Source organism: Microcaecilia unicolor, chromosome 3 (genome assembly GCF_901765095.1).
Source record: "Microcaecilia unicolor chromosome 3, aMicUni1.1, whole genome shotgun sequence".
Classification (NCBI taxonomy): domain Eukaryota; kingdom Metazoa; phylum Chordata; class Amphibia; order Gymnophiona; family Siphonopidae; genus Microcaecilia; species Microcaecilia unicolor.
In genome coordinates, this window is record NC_044033.1 from 341,772,137 (window position 1) to 341,796,641 (window position 24,505).

General features: G+C 42.2%; 1 protein-coding gene across 1 annotated transcript in view; it reads right to left on the reverse strand.

The window, feature by feature from the left end:
• The window catches only part of EYA4 (EYA transcriptional coactivator and phosphatase 4), a 401,958-nt gene that overhangs the window by 212,931 nt on the left and 164,522 nt on the right, over window positions 1–24,505 (reverse strand).

The following is a 24,505-nucleotide window of genomic DNA, read 5'->3' on the forward strand; positions in this document are numbered from 1 at the left end:
TGCTTTGGACGTTTTGGTTTTTTTTTTCCCATTTTCAGAAAAAAAAACCCAAATAAGTGTAAAATGTAGATGTTCATGTCATTGGGATGTAGGAGGAGCCAGCGTTTTTAGTAGTCTGGTCCCCCAGACATCCCAGGAGAGCAATGGGGTACCCTAGAAGACACTTCTGTGTACTTCGTGAAAATGCTCCCAGGTGCACATCTCACCTTTGCTCCCTTATCTTGTCCTCTAAGCCCTCCCAAACCCACCCAAAACACAGTGTCCCCCACTGTATACCATTGCAATAGCCATTGTGAGTGAAGGGGCACCTATATGTGGGTGCAGTAGGGTTTTGGTTACTTTGGGAGGAGTCACAGTTTCCACCACAAGTGTGACAGGAAGAGGGAGATAGGGACCCGAATCCCCCACTCCATAGCAGGGGCGTAGCTACGGGTGGGCTTGGCTGGGCCCAGGCCCACCCAATTTCAGCCCAGGCCCACCCAGCACCAGCTCCAGCTCCCATTGCCGGCCACTGCTGCTTTTCCTGTTGAGCAGCAGGGCTGGCGCTACAAAAAGAAGAAGTGCTAACGCTAAGGACAAAAAATGTAAAAAAAAAAAAAAGCGCGGCACCGGCAGGCACTGTCTAGGCAGCCTTGAGGCATTGGCTGCTGGCTCGCAGGCTCCTCCCGTCTCTTATGTCACTGCCCCTGGAGCAACGCAGGGGCAGTAACGTAAGAGACGGGAGGAGCCTGCGAGCCAGCAGCCAATGCCTCAAGGCTGCCTAGACAGTGCCTGCCAGTGCCGCGCTTTTTTTTTTTTTTACATTTTTTGTCCTTAGCGTTAGCACTTCTTCTTTTTGTAGCGCCAGCCCTGCTGCTCAACAGGAAAAGCAGCAGTGGCCGGCAATGGGAGCTGGGGCTGGCGCTGACATGCAGGGCGGGCCTCGAGGAAAAGAGAAAAGAGGGAAAACAGATGGAAGGATGGGGAGAAAAGAGGGAAAGCAGATGGAAGGGTGGCAGAGAAAGAGGGAAAACATGGAAGGATGGGGAGAAAGAGGGAAAACATGGAAGGATGGGGAGAAAGAAAGAAAACATGGAAGGATGGGGATAAAGAGGGAAAACAGATGGAAGGATGGGGAGAAAAGAGGGAAAACAGATGGAAGGATGGCAGAGAATGAGGGAAAACATGGAAGGATGGGGAGAAAAGAGGGAAAACAGATGGAAGGATGGGGAGAAAAGAGGGAAAACAGATGGAAGGATGGCAGAGAATGAGGGAAAACATGGAAGGATGGGGAGAAAGAGGGAAAACATGGAAGGATGGGGAGAAAAGAGGGAAAACAGATGGAAGGATGGCAGAGAAAGAGGGAAAACAGATGGAAGGATGGGGAGAGAAAGAGGGAAAACAGATGGATGGGGAGAGAGACTGGATGGAAGGATGGGGAGAGAAAGAGGGGAGATGGATGAAAGGATGCAGAGAGAAAGGGGAGAGACTGGAAGGATGTGGAGAGAGAAGGGACACTGAACAGAAAAGGGTACAGAGATACAGAAACACTGGTTAGTAAGAGGGAGAGAGAGACATTAGATGGAAGGATCAGAAGAGAGGGTAGATGGATAGAAGGATGGGGAGAGAAAGAGGGAAGACGCTGGATGGAAGGGTAGGGAGAAAGAGGTGACACTGGACGGAAGGATGCAGAAAGAAAGAGGGGAGACTACTGGAAGGATGGGGAGAGAGAGGGGAGACTGGAAGGATGGGGAGAGAAAGAGGAGAGCTGCTGGATGGAAAAGGGGAGTAGTGAAAGACTGGAGAATAAGAGGAAGGGGCATGGGGAGAACAAGGGTGAGAAAAAGATGAAAAGCCATAAGTAGATGAAGGAAATTAAAGAATGGATAGTAAGAATGAATTAAATCAGGACAGAGAGAGAGAGAGAGAGGCAGAAAAATATTGAAGGAAGCAAAGAAAAAGGAGAGAAAAATGACAAATGGCCAGGAAAACCTGGCAGAAGAGTTAAACGAAAACGAAGGAAAGCAGAATCTAGAGACTGGGAGCGACACAATGAGAAAAAGTAAATGGCCATACAAGAAAGGTAAAGAAAATAATTTTATTTTTAATTTAGGCTAAAGTAATATGGTACCTTTGTTAATGAAGTTTCAGAGACCAATACTTCCTTCCTTAGGTCAGGCGAGGATACCGTAACAGCATTATACTGACCTTAGACAGGAGGTTTTGGCCTCTGAAAGCTCACTGAAAAGGGTGTTAGGCTATTAAATAAATTTTCTGAAATCTGATGCACTGAAAAGCAGCACTTTACCCTGTGTGACAAATGCATCTGATTAGCGTGACTAAATTTTGCTGGGGGAGGGGGGTAGAGAGAAAATTTTGTGCCCACCCACTTTGGGTTCAGGCCCATCCAAAATTGGCAGTCTGGCTACGCCACTGCTCCATAGTGCACTGCACTGACCACCACACTACTCCAGGGACCTGCATGCTGCTCCAGTAGACCTGACTTGAACATCTGAGGCTGTCATATAGGCTGGTAAGTTATATTGTATTCATATTTTGGGTGTGGGAGGGGGTCAGTGACCACTGGTGGTTTATTGGCAGGTCACCCCTGATTTCCTCCGGTGATTATCTGGTCATTTAAGGCACCTTTTTGTGCCTTATTTATTTGAAAACAGGTCTAGCTTAAAACATCTTAGTTTTAGTCCTAGACGGTTTTGTTTTGTTCCATTATGGCTGAAAAACGTCCAAATCTTAGGAACGCCCAAATCCCGCCCTTAACACGTCCCTATGAGATTTGGATGCACTGCATAAGAACAGCATAGAAAAATGTCTGAAAGATAGGTTTTGAAAATACTGATTTGGGTGGTTTTGAGAGAAAAATGTCCAAATGCTACATTATGACACTTTTTGGACGTTTTTCTCTTTCGAAAATGAGCCCCAAAGGCTATTAAGCATATACATAATTAGCCTATGTATTAAAAAAAATACATGGATAATATTGGTCTGTTTAAATTATCCATCTATTCGTGGGCCAAGTTAAGGGAAGAGTGAGGGCAAGCCAGAAAATTATCCAGATAATGGTGATATTCAGCCACTATGTAAATATGGTATAGATTTAGCTAAGATCTTTAATTTGAGCCAGTAATTGTTACAGCTGAATATTTTGCTTTATGTGGCTCCAAGATAGGAGAATATAGAAGCAAAAGGTGGCTCAGGGCACATCAACCCTTGAGCAATCTCTGGGGCAAATTCCTCATTCCTTCACAAGGTGAGAAATGAGGATTCTGTACTGTATTGTTCAGGCTTTTACAAATGTACTTCCAAGCAAATCTCTTGGGGATCACAGTTTTTCTTAAGACTGGCATGATTGTCTTTGTTTCAGTTTGTGTAGAGCGCTTAGGGTCCTGCTAATGGGTGATAGCAGTGACACCTGGAGACTCTACTAACATAAAATATATTTTTACCTAGCTATGACAACAATGATTTCTAGAGAAATTGTCCAGTATAATGAAGGGAAGAGACTAGTTTTAGAGAGAACTTCTCTGGGTATAAAACCCTAAGCATTATTCAACGTCTGATTTATCTAAGTTTAATCTAAGCCTAGAATAAGAGCCAAAATTCTCAAATTCCTACATTGACTGCACTAAGAAGTTAGAAAAGTCAGTTAAGTACACCAACATATCATCAGCAAAAGCTATTCTATCATCCTATTAGACTCAAGAGACAAGAAAAATAGTGATGGCAACAGGGGCAATCCTGCTGCGTGTCTCACTACAAAGAAATCATTCAATCTCAGAGTCATTCACTAAGGGGGCAATTCTATAACTTGATACTTCCAGTTAGGTGTGTCAGTGATACATGCTAAACGTCAACTCTATAATGGCATCTGTGTGCCAAGATACCAATGTCACTCATTTTCAAAGCAGATATACGTCTCAAAATGGCCACAAAAAAGTTCATCCGCTACAGATGTTTAAATCATGATTTTTGAGAAGGCAGAACTGTGATGGTTTCACTGAGTTCATTCAAATAGCAAGGGGTGTGTTTTGAGAGGGACTAGAGCTTCACTGGCTCCCTATCTGTTTCAGTATACAATTCAAGCTCCTTTTATTGACCTGTAAGTGCATTCACTCTGCAGCCCCTCACTACCTCTCCACCCTCATCTCTCCCTACACTCCTTCCCTAGAACTCCGTTCACTAGGCAAATCTCTCCTAGTTGCACCCTTCTCCTCCATCGCTAACTCCAGACTCTGCTCCTTCTATCTCGCCGCACCTTATGCCTGGAATAGGCTTCCTGAGCCATTGCGTCTAGCTCCATCCCTGGCTGCCTTCAAATCCGGGCTAAAGGCCTACCTGTTTGATGCTGCTTTCGACTCCTGACTTGTCACTTTTATCTTATCCTTGTGTCCTTCTGTCTGTCCTTCCCTTATCCTTAGTGATCCTGTCTGTTTGTCCTGATTTAGATTGTAAGCTCTTTTGAGCAGGGACTGTCTTTCTTCATGTTCAATTGTAAAGCGCTGCGTATGACTGGTAGCGCTATAGAAGTGATTTATAGTAGTAGTAGCATTGGACCCTTAGTGACCATTGCTGTGAGGAAATAAGTCCCAGTAGTTAGCTAGGATGATGCAAGACACCTCTAAAGTTCAGATTAATAAACTGAGGCTTACACTTTTAGCTGGGAAAGCTTGTCCTTCTCTTACTCATGATTGGGTTAAAAAAAACATTTTTTTTTCATTATATATTATTACATAAACCTGATCATTATTTAATTCATTTATCATTTATTAAGATTTGCTAAAACTGCCTTTATCACAAAAGCAAATCAAGGCGGGGTACAATAAAAGTACTCAAGTGGAAATGAACGCAATAATCACATAGGACAGTTAACAAGCATGCAAGATTTCCACAACCACACTATCAATTATGTTTTGCAACAGCTGACTGCAAGCATGTCCCTGACAGAGAGGGCTCCGCAAGAACAGACACTCATACAATCTAGGGTCTGTTATTTAGAAAACCTTCAAAGGCCAACTTAAAAAAGTCCATTTTGAGCCTGACCTTAAACTGACAGGAAGAGGTCACAGATAGGAGGGAAATAGGCAATGCGTTCAATAAGAATGGGGTAGTAAAGTAAAAAAAAAACCTCTTCCTGTAGATTCCCAGTAAGCCTTTGACAGACTGGGCAGGACCATTAAGTGATCGAATATTACATATTGGAATATATGGAATAGTTAAGGCGGCAAGATAATCAGGGGTGCCTGTATGAAATGCTTTAAACGCTAAAGATAAGATGAGTGGAGGAGTGGCCTAGTGGTTAGGGTGGTGGACTTTGGTCCTGGGGAACTGAGGAACTGAGTTTGATTCCCACTTCAGGCACAGGCAGCTCCTTGTGACTCTGGGCAAGTCACTTAACCCTCCATTGCCCCAGGTACAAATAAGTACCTGTATACAATATGTAAGCCGCATTGAGCCTGCCATGAGTGTTAAAACGAAGGGTACAAATGTAACAAAAAAAAAATAAGATCTTAAATTTCACATGATACTGAACAGGTAGCCAGTGAAGTTTAATAAGTAATGAAGATGCATGGTCACATCAAAAATGTGAGATTAATCACAGGAGAGGAAGAAAAAGGTTTTCAAACCAGGGTTATTAAAATCTAAATAACTTTATCTTCGTTCTCCAATAAGTCATCTTTGTTGCTTTCCCATTTCTCCCTCCCTCCTATCTGCTAGGACTGACTCATCGGACCAACCAATTTCTGCAACACTGATTGCTGGCAGCAGCTTTTATCCACAAGCATGAACGCACTCTGACTTTTTCTGATGCCTCTACGTAGTGTTGCAGCATTTCTGCCAGGGTCTGAAATTCTTCCGTGGTAAAGAGAACAGACCAGAAAAGAGGAAAAAAAAATATAAAGAGATGCATGTGTTTATTTAAAATGTCTTTATTTATACATGTGTGTGTGTGTCTTTGTCACTGGAGGAGAAGGTGTTTAAAATATGTGTAAATAGAGGGACAAAGTAAAACTTAACTACTTGAACAGGTGAGCACAGGTTAGTAATGTGAAAGAAGGAAAACCACTGCCAAGAGCTAAAAAATCATTACTGGTATTTCCTTGCAACCCCATTGAGAGTTTTTATTTCCCTCACTTTGAAAGCAGTGTTTTGAAACGGGGCAGAAGAGGCAGCAACAGCAAAGCACATAAATATTCATCTCTGTACACACATTTTCCTTCCTGTGCACTTTTAAGTCACTTCAAGAGTACAGAGCTGCCAAGTTACCAGTTCCAGGAGGGCAACCATTTGGTCAGTTCTGGATTTCTGCCAACCCCATCCTGATTCATTATTAGACCTGCAGCACTGATTTCAATGGACAGCATCATGGACTACAAAACCTTTACTCTGCTTTGGGATGTAACTTTAAAACCAGGACTGGCTAAAAAGTCTCCCTCCTGGAATGAGTAACTTGGTAGCTCTGGGTGTATTAGCCTTGATCCAGCTATCCACGAGATTTAAAGTCCAGTAGACTATCTCACACCTTCTGTATCTTGTCTGTACATCAGAGAGGAATTGTATGGAACATTGTAATTCTTCCCTCCCCATCCTACTCACCCACCCATTTAGCAATGTTTCATATTTCTCTAGAGACGAGCAACCTTGTGATCTTGGGCAAGTCACTTAACCCTCCATTGCCTCAGGTACAAACCAAGAGTGTGAGCCCTCCTGGGACAGAGAAATATCCAGAGTACCTGAATGCAACTCACCTTGAGCTACTACTGAAAAAGGTGTGAGCAAAATCTAAATAAATAAGTAAACTGCAAACCTTCCAATACTGCTGAACTATTGTTATCAGCACAGGCTCCATCAGTGGCATCAGCCATGCTGTGAAGACTTGTATCCTGCTGTTCACAGAGAACACCTGCTAAGCTGAGCAACTTGGTTTTCTCTTCATATAGATCAGTAATTGTTCTATTCATTAAAAAGGAAAACTTTTGCACTGTTCCACTTTATTGTTCAAACTAAATCTGCCCGATATTCAAAAGTATTTAACAGGCCAGGAACGGCACCTGGCCAGTTAAATACCCTCAAGCTGGCTATCCACCGATATTCAGTGGGAGATAACTGGCTATCTCCCATTGAATATCCCGGTCAGCAGCTAGCCCAGTCAGTGGCTCTGTCGTGTGACATAGCCGGTTACCTCTGATTTTCAGCGGCTGAATGGTTAAGTTTAGTAGCCAGATAGACCCACGAAAATAGCGGGTCTATCTTTGGCCGCTAGAACGTAGCCTGTCAGCCGATGAATATAGGCTTAACCAGCTATGTTTGCTGTGCCAAAATTCAATGCTGGTTGCCGAATATGGTCCTGGCATTGACTTTCCGGGTTCACCGGTGACAGCAGGAGTTAGCTGTCTCAGTATTGGGGCCAATATATTTTTACTGATTTCTACTATCTATCTATCTATCTATCTATCTATCTATCTATCTATCTATCTATCTATCTATCTATCTATCTATCTATCTATCTATCTATCTATCTTCATTAGCTAGAATACTATTCTTTGAAATCAAAGCATTTTGCAAATTAAAACAGCAGGAATTTGCATAAAAGAAAGGGCTAATGAGCCACATTCTGCAGAAAAAAACACTTTTGTTACATTATCATCTACTGCTACTTTTTAAAATATATTTTAGCCAAAAGATCTAGGAATATATCACATCCCTATCACCACAACATTAAGGGGCCCGTTTACTAAAGTGTAGTAAGATTTTGCATTTACCAAATGTTAGTTAAAAGCTTAACATGCACTAAGCGTAAAGCCTCAAGTGTCAAGGGCATAGCCAGCATCTGCCCTGCATTTACTGCACATGGCTGACATTTAGCAGATGCATCAGTAGATAGTTTCGGGTGCATCGGTGCTATGGGAATAATTCTGAAAGGAGTTGCCTAATGTTAAGCAGTGAGAATGTGTGCAAATGACCACTTTCTAGTAATTTATGCATGTATGATGACACATGATCACATAAATGACTAGCAAACTGGTCATTAAATGGAACTCAAATGCCATTCTATAGTGGGCACTCAAAGATGGACGCCCATTAGACAACAGCACTAACCCTGAAATTCTATATATCATGCCTTAATTTCCATGTGGAAATTGAAGCGTATTCTATAGCAATGTGCATAATTTAATTGGTTAACTAGCTAATCAGTGCTTTCAATTAGATGTTAACAAGCAATTATCAGAACTATTTGGCATTAAGCAAGATTTTCGTGCACAACTCGCTAAGTGTATTCTGTAACATGGTGCATGTAAATTCCAAGTTGAAAAGGGGGTGTGGTTATGGGCATGGAATGGTCGGGTCATGGGCGCTTCTACAAATCTATGGGGTCCTTTTACAAAGGCACACTAATGTTTTTAGCATGCACTAAAAATAAGTGTGCGCTAAATGCTAGAGACACCCATATATTCCTATGAGTTTCTCTAGCGTTTAGCATGTGCTAATCACTAGCACGCTCTAAAAATGCTGATACGCCTTTGTAAAAGATCCCCTATGTGCATTGTTATAGATTACACCCGCTCTGGGCCCGATTCTATATATGGTGCCTAAAATTAATGCATGCTAGGCAATTACGCCTATGCATATTCTAAATACTGTGACACGCAGTATTTAGAATACGCTTAGGTGTAGCTCATGTGACTGAATCTAAACACGTCCATTTACGCCAATGAAAAGCTGATGTAAATCCCTGCACGTAGATTTATATGCACTGGCCCATATTTTATAACAACGCATGTAGATTTTGGAACGCCCACAAAATGCCCATTTCCACACTCCTAAGCATGCCCCTTTTTGTCTGTGCGCATTAAAACTTATGTACAATACATTAGAGAATACGCTTAGCAATGTACGTGTCATAAATTCTAATTTTTGCCAATTAGTGTTCGTTCTTGTTTGGTAAGAGCTGTTACCAACACTTAACACCTTGTTAAAACAATGAATCTACATGTATAGTTATTAAGTACACTTAGATTTATGCATGGACTCACGCGTAACTCTAGGCGCACTATACAGAATCCGGAGATCTGCGCCTAATTTAGGCATCGGGATTTATGTCAAGTAAAACATAGAGTAAATGGCCATGACTAAATATGATCACGTGGAGAGTTGCCCACATTTAGGCGTCAGGAGTTATGCCTGTTGACAATAGATGTAATCCCTGGTGCCCAATTTGGGTGCACATCCTGAGTATTCTGCAATTCTGCACCGGGGGGGGGGGGTCAAAGATAGTGGTGGCAGCGGGAGGGGTCACAAATGGCAGGGGGGGTCAGTGGCACCGGGGGGGGGGGGCTAAAATGTGCCCCCTCAGCTCGGGCTCTGGACCCCCCCTCCCGCCGAAGTCTGGCTACACCCCTGTTCTGCACACAAATTTTAGAAATGCCCTTGACCCAAACATGGCCACACCCCTTTTTGAACTGAGCGCTATGGGATTTGGGTGCACATTGATATAGAATAGCGCCTAGCAAGATGTGTACCCAAAACCAAATTTGTGCTGATTAGTGCCAATTAGCACCCAATTACTGGCACTGATTGGCTTGTTAGTCAGTTAAGTTGGACGCACATCTTGGATCGGCACTCAATTTTGGGTGTCATATATAGAATCTGGAGGATAGTGTACAGTTTATGAGTTGGCCCTCACATAGGAGTTTGGTAGAGTGTGGGCAGGGACATACTATAATCTGTGCACACGCTTTTCCAATCTAGGCATGATCGTTTGCATCAGCTCTATGGCATTTTCTTGGCATGTCACACTGATATTCTATGAAGAAAAACAGGTGTGTGTTGTTCTTTATAGAATAGGCTTTTGTAGATGGGTAGTAAGTGATTAAATGAAGGTGCATCTCTATAGAATTACCCTGTATCTGCCAATGCATGTACTGTGACTCCACAGATAGAAAAGGAAATACACTTGATCCCCTAAGCATCAACTCCCTCCTCCACCCCTCCGAACTGCAGCACCAATACCCCATCCCCATGTCACATCCACAAAACTCCTTCAAGAGCCAGTCAACTCTTTCTCATCCCTCTGGAGACTCCCTGGCACCTAATGGGTAGTTCTCTGGTCTCAGGGCAAAGGACAGGAGCGACCCCACCAACACCAAGTGCAAAATGTTGCTGATTGACTTTTAGCAATAGTCACGTGGGCTATCAGCTATCACTAAGGGTCAAGCTGCCAAATAAGGGCTACTACCATGGGTCAATTGGTGGCATTTTGAACCAGGCAAGAGAGAGGGCATTGGTGACTGAGGATCACTTCTGCTCTTAGCTCCTAGACACTAGAAAAATTCCTGGTAGATGCTAGGGGGTCTTTAGGGGACAGAAAGATTTGGTTGCCTATTTTAGGAAGGAGAGTTTTGCTAATGTGACTTAGAATGTGTGTGTGGGTGGGGGGGAGCAGGGAGATTGAAGCTGTGGTTTGGGCAGTCTAAGGAAGGGGGTATTGATGCTAGGGGGATTGGGTGGCTTTTCATTTTGAGCTCCGGGGCTGCAATATCTGCTGCTGAAATCATGGTTGCCTTTATTGCTTCCTCTTAATGAGGTGTTTAAGAGCACCTACATGATCAACAGTTTTGACAGTGCATGGTAGCTTACTGTACACTAACTTCAAGTGTTGTCCATGTCCCATCTCTGCCCAAAATCCAACCTATTCCCAACCAACTTGCACTAAGCAGTTAGCACAGGACTTTTACTAACTGGTTTTAGCATACATAAGGTTGTCATTAATGCAGACTCACACTAATGGTTAGTGGATGCACACTTTAGTAAATATGCTCCTTTAAAGATAATTAGAACCAGCCTTGTTTGTATTCAGGAAGCAGTGGCGTTCCTAGGGGGGCGGACACCCGGGGCGGCGCCCCGCCCCCCCCCCCCCGATGCAGCGTGGACCCCCCCGGTGAAAGACTCCCCCCGCAAAAGAGCCCCCCCCGGGTGCATGCCGCTGGGGGGGGGGTGCCGCAGCGCGCGCCTGCTGCGAGTTTACTAACTTTGCTCATTCGCTGCAGCTCCCTCTGCCCCGGAACAGGAAGTAACCTGTTCCAGGGCAGAGGGAGCTGCAGCGAACGAGAGAAGTTAGCGAACTCTCGCAGCAGGCGCGCACCGCGGCACCCCCAGCGGCGTGCACCCGGGGCGGACCGCCCCCACCGCCCCCCCCCCCTTGGTACGCCACTGTCAGGAAGGCCTAATTACTCTCTGCAAGAAAAAAAAGTAAGGATGTATTTTCACACTGCTGATGTATTTCTTCTTGCCTTGAACAAACTACTTTCTACTTGGAATGCCCTCCTGCAGGAGGTGGTGGAGATGGAAATGGTAATGGAATTCAAAAATGTGTGGGATAAACAGAAAGGAATCCTGTTTAGAAGGAATGAATCCAAAGAAGCTTAGCGGAGATTAGGTGGCAACACCGATAATTGGGAAGCAAAGCTAGTGCTGAGCAGACTTCTATGGTCTGTTCCCTGAGCGTGGCTGGACAGATTCAGAAGTTGGAGAACAAGGCCAGTGCTGGGCAGACTTTTATGGTCTATGCCTTGATTGTGGCTGAATAGATTTGGATGGGTTGGAGTGGAGCTTATCAGTGGCTTCAATGACAACTTCTGAAGTTTTAGAACAAGGACCATGCTGGACAGACTTGTACGGTCTATGCCCTGAACATGGCAAGGACAAATCAAGATCAGGTATACACATGAAGTATCACATCATACCTTATGTAATGAGTTTATCTTGTTGGGCAGACTGGATGGACCATACAAGTCTTTATCTGCCGTCATCTACTATATTACAGTAGCTCAATGGCTGACATGACTGGCAACACCTAATTTAGGGCAATTTTTACTAAAGTGTGCTAGCACTTTTAGTACACGCTAAACGTTAGCGATGTCCATAGCAATATATGGACATTGCTAATGTTTAGCGCACCCTAAAAATGCTAGTGTGCCTTAGTGAAATACCCCCTTTAGGAAGTTAGGTACATAAATGCTGGTATTCTATAACCTATGTGTAAGTGTTAGGCATGCCCCTGACTTGCCCATGCCCCCCTCCCAGATCCATGCCCCTTTGCATCTGCATGGATTTTACATACACAATTTATAGAATATCAACTACTATCAATTATGTATGTAACTGTTATTTATTTTTTTGTTACATTTGTACCCCGCACTTTCCCACTCATGGCAGGCTCAATGCAGCGGGCAATGGAGGGTTAAGTGACTTGCCCAGAGTCACAAGGAGCTGCCTGTGCCAGGAATCGAACTCAGTTCCTCAGGACCAAAGTCCACCACCCTAACCACTAGGCCACTCCTCCACTTAGTGCAATTAATGCTAATTAACACTAAGTATAGCCAATAACTGGTCATTAATGACAATTAGCATATAATTATACTATTAAGTAATGCATACAATTGACATTATTCTTTAAACTGGGCATGCAAATTTGCATTCTAAGCATAAATTTGGGCACTCAAATTTGTAGAATTCAGGAGCAGGTGTCTGATTATTGTGACACAGACTGCTCCTCTGGCAATCTTGCCTATGCTGACTAGACTTCTTTTTTCCTATATAACTTGTATTGACTTGCATAATTTTTTTGTTGGCATTATAATTGTGCAGAGGTCTCAAAGCCATATTGTTCCTGAAGGAAGCTACAGCTTTTGTAGAGTGTGATACCATTTATTAGACCAACAAAAAATGGGTTTTCAAGATCAAGTTGAATATACAATATTTGTTCAATAAAAGGTATCACAGCCTATAAAGAGCTCATTATAACAGTTGGATTCCTCTAAATGCTTCAGTCCAGTCATTAAACCAGTACAGAAGCTTCTGGTGTGCGAATACATTTCCAGCATGGCAGAAAGAATGAAGGATGCAGAAAGTGAGATCATTTCTTTATGTACTTGGAAAATCATTGTAAATAAACTAAAATTGGAAATGTGGACCAGAAATGTAAAATATTACATTATATTATACAACACACAGATAACTGTGTCTCAGAACTTTTTTTGTGTGCAGACATGTGTACTATAATAAGAATAATTTTCAATAATAATAGCAGATGGCTTATAATCCTAGCGTCAACACACATGGGTCCTTTCTAAAGACTTCAGGGAATAGTAGCAAACAGAAAAGGCATCTCTTGTTTCAAGTAGCAACTTTGTATTCTCTCCTGCTGTGGGTCGTCATGGGGGGGGGGGGGACTGGTTCAGCCTCAAAAGGTAAAGTGAGGTTACAACAAAATAGTCTGGGGATTGTTTGTGAACCAGTGCAAGTGGGGATCTGCACAAAATTAAAAGATTTTATCGACAAAGAGGACTATTGTAGGTTTCTGCAGAAGCGCAGTCTTCCTTCCCTTCGACCATGCCCGAGAGGTATGGGTTTCATTATCTAACTGGATAGAGACACTAAACATTTGTCCAGACTCTTTGAGAAAAAAAAAATTAGTAGTTGGTGAAGGAATAGAATGGTCTTTCAAAACGTACAGACTTGTCTCCACAAATTCCATTTTAGTTCTCCATGGAACTCATCTGGGATGCTCCGGATTTAAATTTTAAAAAAATGAAAGCTAAGCAAACCTATACTGTGCTAAATAGTTGTGGCAATTCTTCATTAAAGCTTGAAAAAATTAAGTTGTAACAGCTGGTCAACTGAAAGCTGGATGTCTGACAATATACAAGTTTTGACTTTATGCCAGAACAAGATTTTATTTTTTTTAAATATAGGGGTCGATATTCAAAGCAATTTAACTGCCCAAAAAAAGGCTCCTGGCCAAAATTGCCTGTTTGGTGTTAACCACTAATTTTCAGCGGCATTTAACCGGTTAGTGCTGCTGAAAATAACTGGTTAGCACCAAACTGAAACCCGGCTATTTTGAGAATGTTCTGGAGAAGAGTTGGCACTTGGCCGATAAGTGCCAATATTCAGCAATCAGTCAGGTTAACCACATAAATAGGAGCTCATAAAAGTCAGTTCTATCTTTAGGTCGTAACCATAACAAGTTAAGTGCTGAATATTACACTTAACTGATTATATGTTAGCCAGCTCCGGATACCCGGAAATTTGATGCCCAATTGACCCCCACTGGACCACCATGGAGAAAAAGTAGACCCAGGGGGGCCTAGCCAGACCAGCAGGGGTTGGGGATTGGAGAGGACATTCTTGGGGAGGGGTTAATGGGTTGTTAATGTTGCAGACTGGAGGGAGGAGAAAGGGAAGGAGGGGGGTTGTTTCGAGGGGCAGGAGGGGGCTCCTAGGGAACTGAAATGATGTTTCATAGTTATTTAGGTTCTGGCCAATATTCAGCCGGGGCCTGCATAACTATCTTATGTGGACTCCATTCTCGATTTAATTAGCCCCAGATATTCTGTGCTGATGCCCGATACTGAATATATGTGGCTAATGCTGCCCACAGGTACCAGCGTTTAAAAAAAAAAACTCTGACCGTCGTGGGCTGAATTCTACCCCCAATATCTCAAAACACATAAATATAACTGTGTAATAAAGAGATCTTTCAACCCATTCCACCCAAAAAGGTATAAAACAATAAATATAGATTAACATAAAACTATGAATTGCCTATTGAGAAGACAGCCTCAAGCTCTAGGAGAAAGAAAGGTCCAATACGGTTTCCAAACAGAGTGAAATTTATGCCAATGCAGGTTCTTTGCAGAATCCACACTTAAGCGATTCATAATATGGAAAGATGTCATTTACAGTATATACTGCACACAGAAATGTTGTGGGGATAATTTTATAAGTAACCTGAATGTGTGGAACATCATTTTACACAGTCAAGTAGGCACTTATAAAATAGGCGCTAGGAATATATTGGGCCTATGTTTTTGCACTATGGAGGCAATTCTATACGAGGGCACTGATGTTTATATGTGCACTGCATGTGTACATGTACAGAATACCAATACTGATGTGCATATTGGTGCATATTTATTTATTTATTGCATTTGTATCCCACATTTTCCCCACCTCTTTGCAGGCTCAATGTGGCTTACAATACATCATGAATAGTGGAAATATATTAGAAAATAGACATTTAGTGTTACAGAAAGATCATTGGGCAACATGATAATGAAGAAAACATGATAGTAATATAACAAGCAGATATTATAAGACAGTGCTGAATACATGTGGAGTTGTGTATGTTCACATTGGTTGATCTTTGTGGTATGCCTTGTTAAAGAGATAGGTCTTCAGCGCTATTCTGTAAGGGCGAGCCTAAGAAGCATGGTACCTACATGCAAGAGGAGCATACAAAGGGGGTGGGGATAGGTGAGGGATGAGCGGGACTGCAACTTACATATACAATTTACAGAATACTGTAAGTTGAGCATACCCTTGCCACATTTGGGCGCTTGCTATTACCCCAGGTCTATTGCTGCTGTAAATGTAGGCAGCTAGATTTTAGGCACCCCAATATGAGGTTATGCTAATCTTCTATAACAGCATCTGAACATTAGGAATAATCTAGAGGTTAGTGGCCTGAGAACCTGGGGAACTGGGCTCAATTCCCACTGCAGCTCTTTATGATTCTGGGCAAGTCACTTGACCTTCCATTTCCTCAGTTACAAAATAAGTACCTGTACATAATATGTAAACTGCTTTGATTACAACCACAGAAAAGTGGTATATCAAGTCACATCACATTATAGAATAGGCTCTCACCCTGTGGTATCGGGGTGTTTAAATGGAGGCACCCACTTATAGAATTCCCTCCTATATGTATAGGCATTACTGGGGGGCAAAAACAAGAACAGGAATTATGCATGCCATTTATAGATTCTTAGCAGCACATACATGCACAAAATTATGCCTGCCTCAGAGCAAACATAACTTTGTGTGGCAGTTTTCCAGGATACCTTTATCAAATATAGACAACGCATGTGTCTATATATTATTACCTGTCTTGGTTCCCTATTACAAAATTCTACAAAGTACAGCTCCAGAGCAACTGATGTGGCATTTCAAGGCCTGAAAACCTAAACAGGCTACAACTCATAAAGTAAACTGTCCTAGTCCCATCATAAAATATAAAACGTGGAGAAAAAAGACATCAGAACTATAGCACTCTATTAATCCATACTGCACACCAGTTATCAGCCATATTAAAAAATTCTACTCAAAACACTTGGAATTTGAAATAAACAATAACCTATAAATCAAGAATTATTTCAAACTACAAATTATTTCTGTTCCAAAGCAGAGACTGGAAACCAAGTTAATTGAAAAATGAACATGCTGAGCTATTGTTAGTAATATGTAATTTATCTTTAAAATCAAGCATGGTTCCGGAAGATTGGAGGGTGGCCAATGTAACACTGATTTTTAAAAAAGGTTCCAGTGGAGATCCAGGAAATTATAGACCGGTGAGTCTGACGTCGGTGTCGGGCAAAATGGTAGAGACTATTATAAAGAACAAAATTACAGAGCAAATTCAAAAGCATGGATTAATGAGACAAAGCCAACATGGATTTAGTGAAGGGAAATCTTGCCTCACCAATCTATTACATTTCTTTGAAGAGGTGAATAAACTTGTGGATTAAGGTGAGATGGTCAATATTGTGTATCTAGATTTGAAAAAGGCATTTGACAAAGTACCCCATGAAAGACTCCAGAGGAAATTGGAGAGTCATGGGATAGGAGGTAGTGTGCTATTGTGGATTAAAAACTGGTTAAAAGATAGAAAACAGAGTAGAGTTAAATGGTTAGCATTCTCAATGAAGAAGGGTAGATAGTGGGGTTCTCCAGGAGGCTGTGCTGGGACTGCTGCTTTTTAACATATTTATAAATGATCTGCTACTACTACTACTTAACATTTCTAGAGCGCTACTAGGGTTACGCAGCGCTGTACAATTTAACAAAGAGAGACAGTCCCTGCTCAAAGAGCTTACAATCTAATAGACAAGTGAACGGTATTTGCTGATGACACAAAGTTATTCAAAGTTGTTAAATCACAAGAGGATTGTGAAAAATTACAAGAGGACCTTACAAGACTGGGAGACTGGGCATCTAAATGGCAGATGACGTTTAATGTGAGCAAGTGCAAAGTGATGCATGTGAGAAAGAGGAAACCGAATTATAGCTACGTAATGCAAGGTTGGTTCCACGTTAGGAGTCACCGACCAGGAAAGGGATCTAGGCGTCATCACTGATGATTCGTTGAAACCCTCTGCTCAGTGTGCGGCGGGGGCTAAGAAAGCAAACAGAATGTTAGGTATTATTAGGGAAGGAAAGGAAAACAAAAATGAGGACATTATAATGCCCTTGTATCGCTCCATGGTACGACCGCACCTTGAATATTGTGTTGAATTCTGGTCACCACATCTCATAAAAGATATAGTGAAATTAGAAAAGGTGCAGAGGTGGGCGACGAAAGTAGTAAAGGAGATGGGATGACTTCCCTATGAGGAAAAGTTAAAGCAGCTAGGGCTCTTCAGCTTGGAGAAAAGACAGCTGAGGGAAGATATGATAGAGGTCTATAAAATAATGAGTGGAGTGGAACGGGTAGACGTGAATAGCTTGTTTACTCTTTCCAAAAATACTAGGACTAGGGGGCACACAATGAAGCAACAAAGTAGTAAATTTAAAATGAACTGGAGAAAATATTTATTCACTCAATTTGTAATTAAACTTTAGAATTTGTTGCCAAAGAATGTAATAAAAGCAGTTATCTTAGCGGGGTTTAAAAAAGGTTTGGCTGGCTTCCTAAAGGAAAAGTCCATAGACCATTATTAAAATGGACTTGGGAAAAATCCACTGCTTATTTCTAGAATAAGCAGCATATAATATATTGTACTGTTTTGGGATCTTGCCAGATAGTTCTGACCTGGTTTGCCCACTGTTGGAAGCAGGATGTTGGGCTTGATGGACCTTCAGTCTATCCCAATATGGCAATACTTATGAACTTATGTACTTATGTGAGAAAACAGTACCCTCAATAGTCAAAATAACAATAATAAAAAAATTCTGCTGCAGTCATACAGTCTACTCAAAATACTTATTGCCAATTTTTTCAAAGCAGTTGTGCAGCACAATCAGAAGAGTTCTCTGTTGTAGAACTTCTCAACAGAGTCTCTGTTTCGCTAAGTAGCTTCTTCAGGAAAAGATCACCCTCTCCAACTAGCAAACAACGTTTTCATAAGGGCCACAGTGTGCTAATAATGCCATCTTTCGGAGGTTACAACCTATTACAGCTCCATCCGTTGAACATCTCAATGACATCACCAAAAACTCACCTTGATTGGCTTAGATCAGAAAAGCATTTTATTCAATATTTGCATTAAACTATATGGTTTCACTGTATTTAATCTTTAAATCCATCACTGCTCCCAATGCTGGAAAAGCCACCATATATTACTACAGCTCTTAAAGACAGGGAAGCTGCCCCAAAACAATGCATGTAAAATAACAAAAGTCATGTCCCATCGCCATGCAATGGCCTACTAAAGGTTCCAATATTTTCTGGGTAGAAATGCAATGTGTGTTCAATCAGACACATCTTCAAACATCTAGAAGTTTGTCCCACACATAAGAGCTGGCAAGTACATTGCAGAACATAAACCATGTTCTGTGACTGACATGTGGTATGCGTGTTAATTTAAATTCTCCTCGAGTCTCAGGATGAATAAACACTGAAGCTTCTTGCATTATATGACCATCTGAACACTTATTACATTTTGTTGTCCCCTCTGTGCTTGGAAAACTATTATTGACAGACCACACATCAGCACTGAACAAAACATCATTTAAATTACACAGTTTCTTTCATATGCAAAATGCATTTCACATCTTCAAAGCAAGAATGAACTTATAAAGGCAGATACCTTTTAATTATTTTAACAATTACAATTAGACACAAATGCCAAACTACATACCATTTACTAAGAATCACTATAGAATACAATACATTAGCCTGGTATCAATCAAAATCTTTATTTATTCAAATTTAAAACATATAGGGGCCCTTTTACTAAGGTGCAGGAGGGCTAACGCATGGGTACATAAGCACATAAGCACCGCCATACTGGGAAAAGACCAAGGGTCCATCAAGCCCAGCATCCTGTCTCCGACAGCGGCCAATCCAGGCTTCAAGAACCCGGCAACCCCCCCCCCCCCCCCCCCCCCAAAAAAAAAAAAAAAAAAAAAATTAATAATGTTCAATGGACTTTTCCCTCAGGAATCTGTCCAAACCCCCCTTAAACTCCGTAAGGCCAGCTGCTGCCACTACATTCTCCGGCAACGAGTTCCAGAGTCCAACTACATGCGCAAAATCGGCACTGCAGCCTGCCTAGTGTGTGCACCTGGAGTATGATGTATGCTGAATCCCGGGGCATTCCTAGCGGTAATCAGCAGTTGGAGAGCGCTGCATTACCACGTGGGTAGTGTGTGAGTCTTTACTGCTAAATTAATGGGTGAAGGTAAGGGCTCAGGCCGTAAATTGGCATGCTCTAGTTTTAATTTCAGTGCACGCTCATTTCCTGGCCCGTTTAAAAAAAGCCCTTTATCCCAGCCATAGTAAAAAATGGCCCAGCACGCGCCCAAATCATGCACCCACACTACTGCAGGCCACTTTTTACCATGGCTTAGTAAAAGGACCCAAATCTTTATTCATCCAAATTTAAAACATATAAATAGAAAAGCTGCAAAAACAGGGGTCACATAACCCACAATCACGAAACACTTACACGTATAGAAAACAAAAAAAAACAAGTTCCCTCAGTGAATCTTCATAAATATTTTGACCCTGATGTGATGAATGTCAAGTCCAAATCAATAATGTCTAAAGGACCCTCATCTTCAGGCCACTCCAAACATGACCACATCTGTAACAGTCACTGAGGATAAACGTTTACTGATCAGAAAATAACCTTCAAGCTTGGTTAACAATTCAATGACAATAGTGAACTTAGCACACACTACATCAGGTACTCATTTTCCAGACTTGCCTGCTGACAGAGCAATTGTTCATCAGTTTTACCAGTAGTGAAAGTTGGGTTGCGCTCCTATTTGTGCTAAGAGATAAAATATCATTTAAAAATCTTCAAGCCAGCTCAATTATTTTCTTGTCCTCAGTACAGTCCAGTATTTCACTAAGATGCTTCCCCAGGAGGACAAATCTCCCAACCTACAAAACATAAATAATCTACACATAGCCCTTGGATAAATTACTCAGGGACCTTTTTACAAAGGCGCACCAAAAATGGGCTCATTTTCGAAAGAGAAGGGCGCCCATCTTTCGACACAAATCGGGAGATGGGTGTCCTTCTCCCAGGGTCGCCCAAATCGGCATAATCGAAAGCCGATTTTGGGAGTCCTCAACTGCTTTCTGTTGCGGGGGTGACCAAAGTTCCCGGGGGGGCGTGTCGGACGCCTAGCGAAGGCAGGACTGGGACGTGCCTAACACATGGGCGTCCTCGACCGATAATGGAAAAAAGAAGGGCGTCCCTGACGAGCACTTGGCCGACTTTACAAATCCCCTCCTCTCTTCAGAACCACTTGTATTAACACTGCGTAGCGTAAATCAGACAAAGAATGTCCACTTTGGATCCAATGCGCTACCAATGGGGCTTTATTTTTTTGAATCTAATATTGCTCATATGCTCCGTTATCCGCTGTTCGATTTTTTTCTACAAGCTTGCCCAGTATAATAAAGATCACAAGGACAAACTATACAGTAAACTACTTGATCACTCTCACAATTAGTTCTACTTTTCAAATAAAATTTTTGTGGAGAGTGTGGTATCTAAATAATGGAGGTTGTCATTGAATGCTGACAATGTTTACATGATTTGTTCCATATATGTTATGTTCCATGTATGTTACCATGAATGCATGCACCTTAACGCAATACCATTTGTAATTCTGTTACCTGGAAATGGCAACCGCCATTACGGCAAATGTAAGCCACATTGAGCCTGCAAAATGGTGGGAAAATGTGGGATACAAATGCTACAAATAAAAATAAAAATAAATTGATTTGATTATGTGGGTAAAGTATATCCTGTTAAGTTAAACTGACTTTGCCCTTGTTTTGTAATATTATCCATTGAGTTTCTCCATCTTTCCTCACTCTTTTCTTAAAAACCTCCTACTAGTTTCTCTGCCCTACCGGGTCAGACTAAGAGTTCATCTAGCTCAGTATCCTGTTTCCACCAGTCCAGGTTACAAGTACTTGACCGAGTCCCAAAAAGTGGCAAGATTCCCTCACTCCCGTCTCATGCCTCTCAACTTTTTCATTTTCTTAATGACATGTTTTCTTTTCAGCTCTCTTCATCCTTTACAGCCTCTCTCCATGTCCAACTCTCTTTCTGCACCTTCTTTCATTTTTTTTCCACATCCCTCTTTCTGAGTTTCTCCATATTCCTCCCTGTCCTCTGACTAAGTCAGACCTTCATCCCCACTTTTCTTCTGGCACTCACTTTGGAAGCCCCAGTGCTACGCCCTTTGTAGTTCCACCAGCTGCACACTCACACACAGCTGCCTGATGCAGTTTATTTATTTATTTATTATCTCATTTGTACCCCACAGTTTCCCAACAGTGTCAGGCTCAATGTGGCTTACAATGCACCACAAAGGCAGGCGCCAATGCAGTAGTAGGCCCTGGTCAACTTCATTCTCGTGGCTACTTAGCACTATGCCCTGGTAGCACTGCCAGCCTCATTCCTATAGCTGCCTGTGGACTCTGGAGAAGATAGTAGTTCTTCATACCAGAGACCTCTGCTGCATTGTTATCCCACTTTCCTTTCACACAGCATGAGAAGCGGATGCATCACTACTACTGCAATCTCAGCTCAATATCACATCATAAAACATGAGCTGGGCCTCAAACTGAGAGATGTGTCCCTTGAAAATAGGTCCCTATGAAATTCACAGAAAAAGAATTACAGAGAGATGCCTAGGAAATGCACATATAGGGCTAGATTCTATATATGTTGCCTCGATTTCTGTGCAGAAATCAAAGTATATTCTGTAAAGTATGCTTTAATTTAGGTATACGATATAGAATACACAGAGTGCTGCTCCACATGACTAAAGTTAGTCACTGTCAATTACGCCAACTCAGGGCCACCAAGAGACTGGGCTGGGCTCGGGGCAAGGCCATCCCTGGGCCCCCCCCCCCCAAGGTCGCCGCCGCTGCTCCCCGACCCGAGGTCGCCGCCGCCGTCCCCCTCCATCCGCCACTGGGCTGGTCCCCCTGCATTGAAATCACAGCGCCTCTCACCTCCGTGTGAAAGCGCTGCAGGCAGCAGGGCAGCAGATCGCCTCCCTTCGGCCCTCCTTCCCTCCCTGTGCCCCGCCCTTGCGGAAGTTACAGACGAGGGCGGGACACAGGAGGGAAGGAAGGCCGAAGGGAGGTGATCTGCTGCCCTGCTGCCTGCAGCGCTTTCACACGGAGGTGAGAGGCCCTGTGATTTCAATGCAGGGGGCCCAGCCCGGTGGCAGACGGTCGATGACAGAGGGTGGGTGAGACTGCAGCGCCGGGCCCCCCTTAGAGGCCCGGCCCAGAGAATTTTGTCCCCCCTGCCCCCCCTCTCGGCAGCTATGCGCCAACTAAAACCTGACGTAAATCCCAATGCCTAAATTACGTGCAGAGCGGGGGTATTCTATAACGCACATAAATTTTAGAAACATCCATGACCCGCCAATTCCACTCCCATAACCACGCCCACTTTTCAACAATGTGACTTAGAATGTATACGTACCACGTTACAGATTACACTTAACAAGTAGTGAGCATAAATTCTAATTATTGCCAATTAGTGCTAATAATTGCTTGTTAACATCCAATTATCAGTGTTGATTAGCTTGTTAACTAATTAAGTTATGCGCATTATGGAATACGCTTTGATGCCCATGCAGAAATCGAGGTGAGATATATAGAATCCCAGGGATACTGTGTGATATAGGCAAAAAAAAGACCTTTACAATACAAGAAAATCTGTTTGTGAATCCCATTTGTAAACAATATTTAATCTTCAGAGCATTGAATGTATGGCACCGTACAACCTGCTGGTAAAGTATTCTCCTTGAAATAAAGAGGTATTATCTTCCAAAGAAAAAGAGAGATCCTCACTAACATTAAATACAATACATTAAATACAATCATTTGTAATGTGAACATACCATAAACTCAGCAAAAATACCTTAAAGAATGTTGTCTCCTAGATCTAAACAAAAATCAATTCAATAACATAGGTGATCACATTACATAAAAAAAAACAAAAAAACCCTCTACAGCTTCATAAAAAGCACTGCTGCCATAAAGTAGGTCCTTTCTTAGAAATGGAGCAGACAAAGACCTCATTTATTATTTACAGCATCTTGTGCCCATGTCAGCTCCTGATTAATAATTAAAATTAATCTCATTACAGAAGATTTCATTACAGGATAATTTAATTAAATGATGAATTGGCTCCCAGATGTCAATGTCTGTGCCACATTTTAAATAATGCTGATGATGACAAAGGGGTTTGAAAAGTTTCAGCCCAGAAGGTACATTATTTAGCAGTTCTGCCATTTTATCAGCAGGGAAGGTAATTATTCAGCAAGGCCACCACTAAGAACAGGAGATGCTAAAAACTAACATAAACACCTAAAGAAGTTGATTTTCTATCGCTAGAACTCAGGAGAAACTCTGTCACCAATGGGCATTGTATTTTACATAAAAATCAAAAATCTCAGGCTGTTTCATTTCTCTATCACAAAGAAAAAGAGGAAGAGGAATCCCCACTCCACAAGGCAAACACAATAAACAGCAGAGATGACCAAATAAAGATATTGGACTGGGTGAAATAATAACCACCACCGCTCTTTTATTGATAAAACAGCTCACGTATGGTTTCTTTTACCAAGCTGCATTATAAAGTGGCTGGCGCAGGTGTCAGCGTGTTGGTTTTTCTTGTGCTGTAAACACTTACTGCTGGATTCTACATCGCATGCCTAGCATTCCGCGCCTAAATCTAAGCATCTTCCATAACAATGCATGTAACTTAATGGGCTTAACAAGCCAATCAGCATTATTAACAGCACTTAAGAAGCAATAATGAGCACTAATTGGCAATAATTACAATTACGAGTATACTCGCTAAGCCTATACTGTAATGAACTGCACCTAAATTCTAAAGCACGCAGTTCAAAAGGGGCATGACTATGGACGGGGAAATGGGCATGTCATGGGAGTTTCCAAATTTAGGCTTGTTGTTATAGAATATGACCCAGTCCACGTAAATCTATGCGCTAGGATTTATGCCACATTTTCGCTGGTGTAAATGGATGTGCACAGTTTTAGGCACTGGAATATCGACTAAGCCTTTCTTTCTATATAATAATTTGTGCATCTGCGTCCCTGGATGCCTGGCTGTGTAGGTTCATGTCGCCTCCAGCCTTCCCTCTCAGTGTCCCACCCTCGCGGAAAGACGAAATGATGGCAGAGGAGGGCGGGACACTGAGAGGGAAGGGAAGGCAG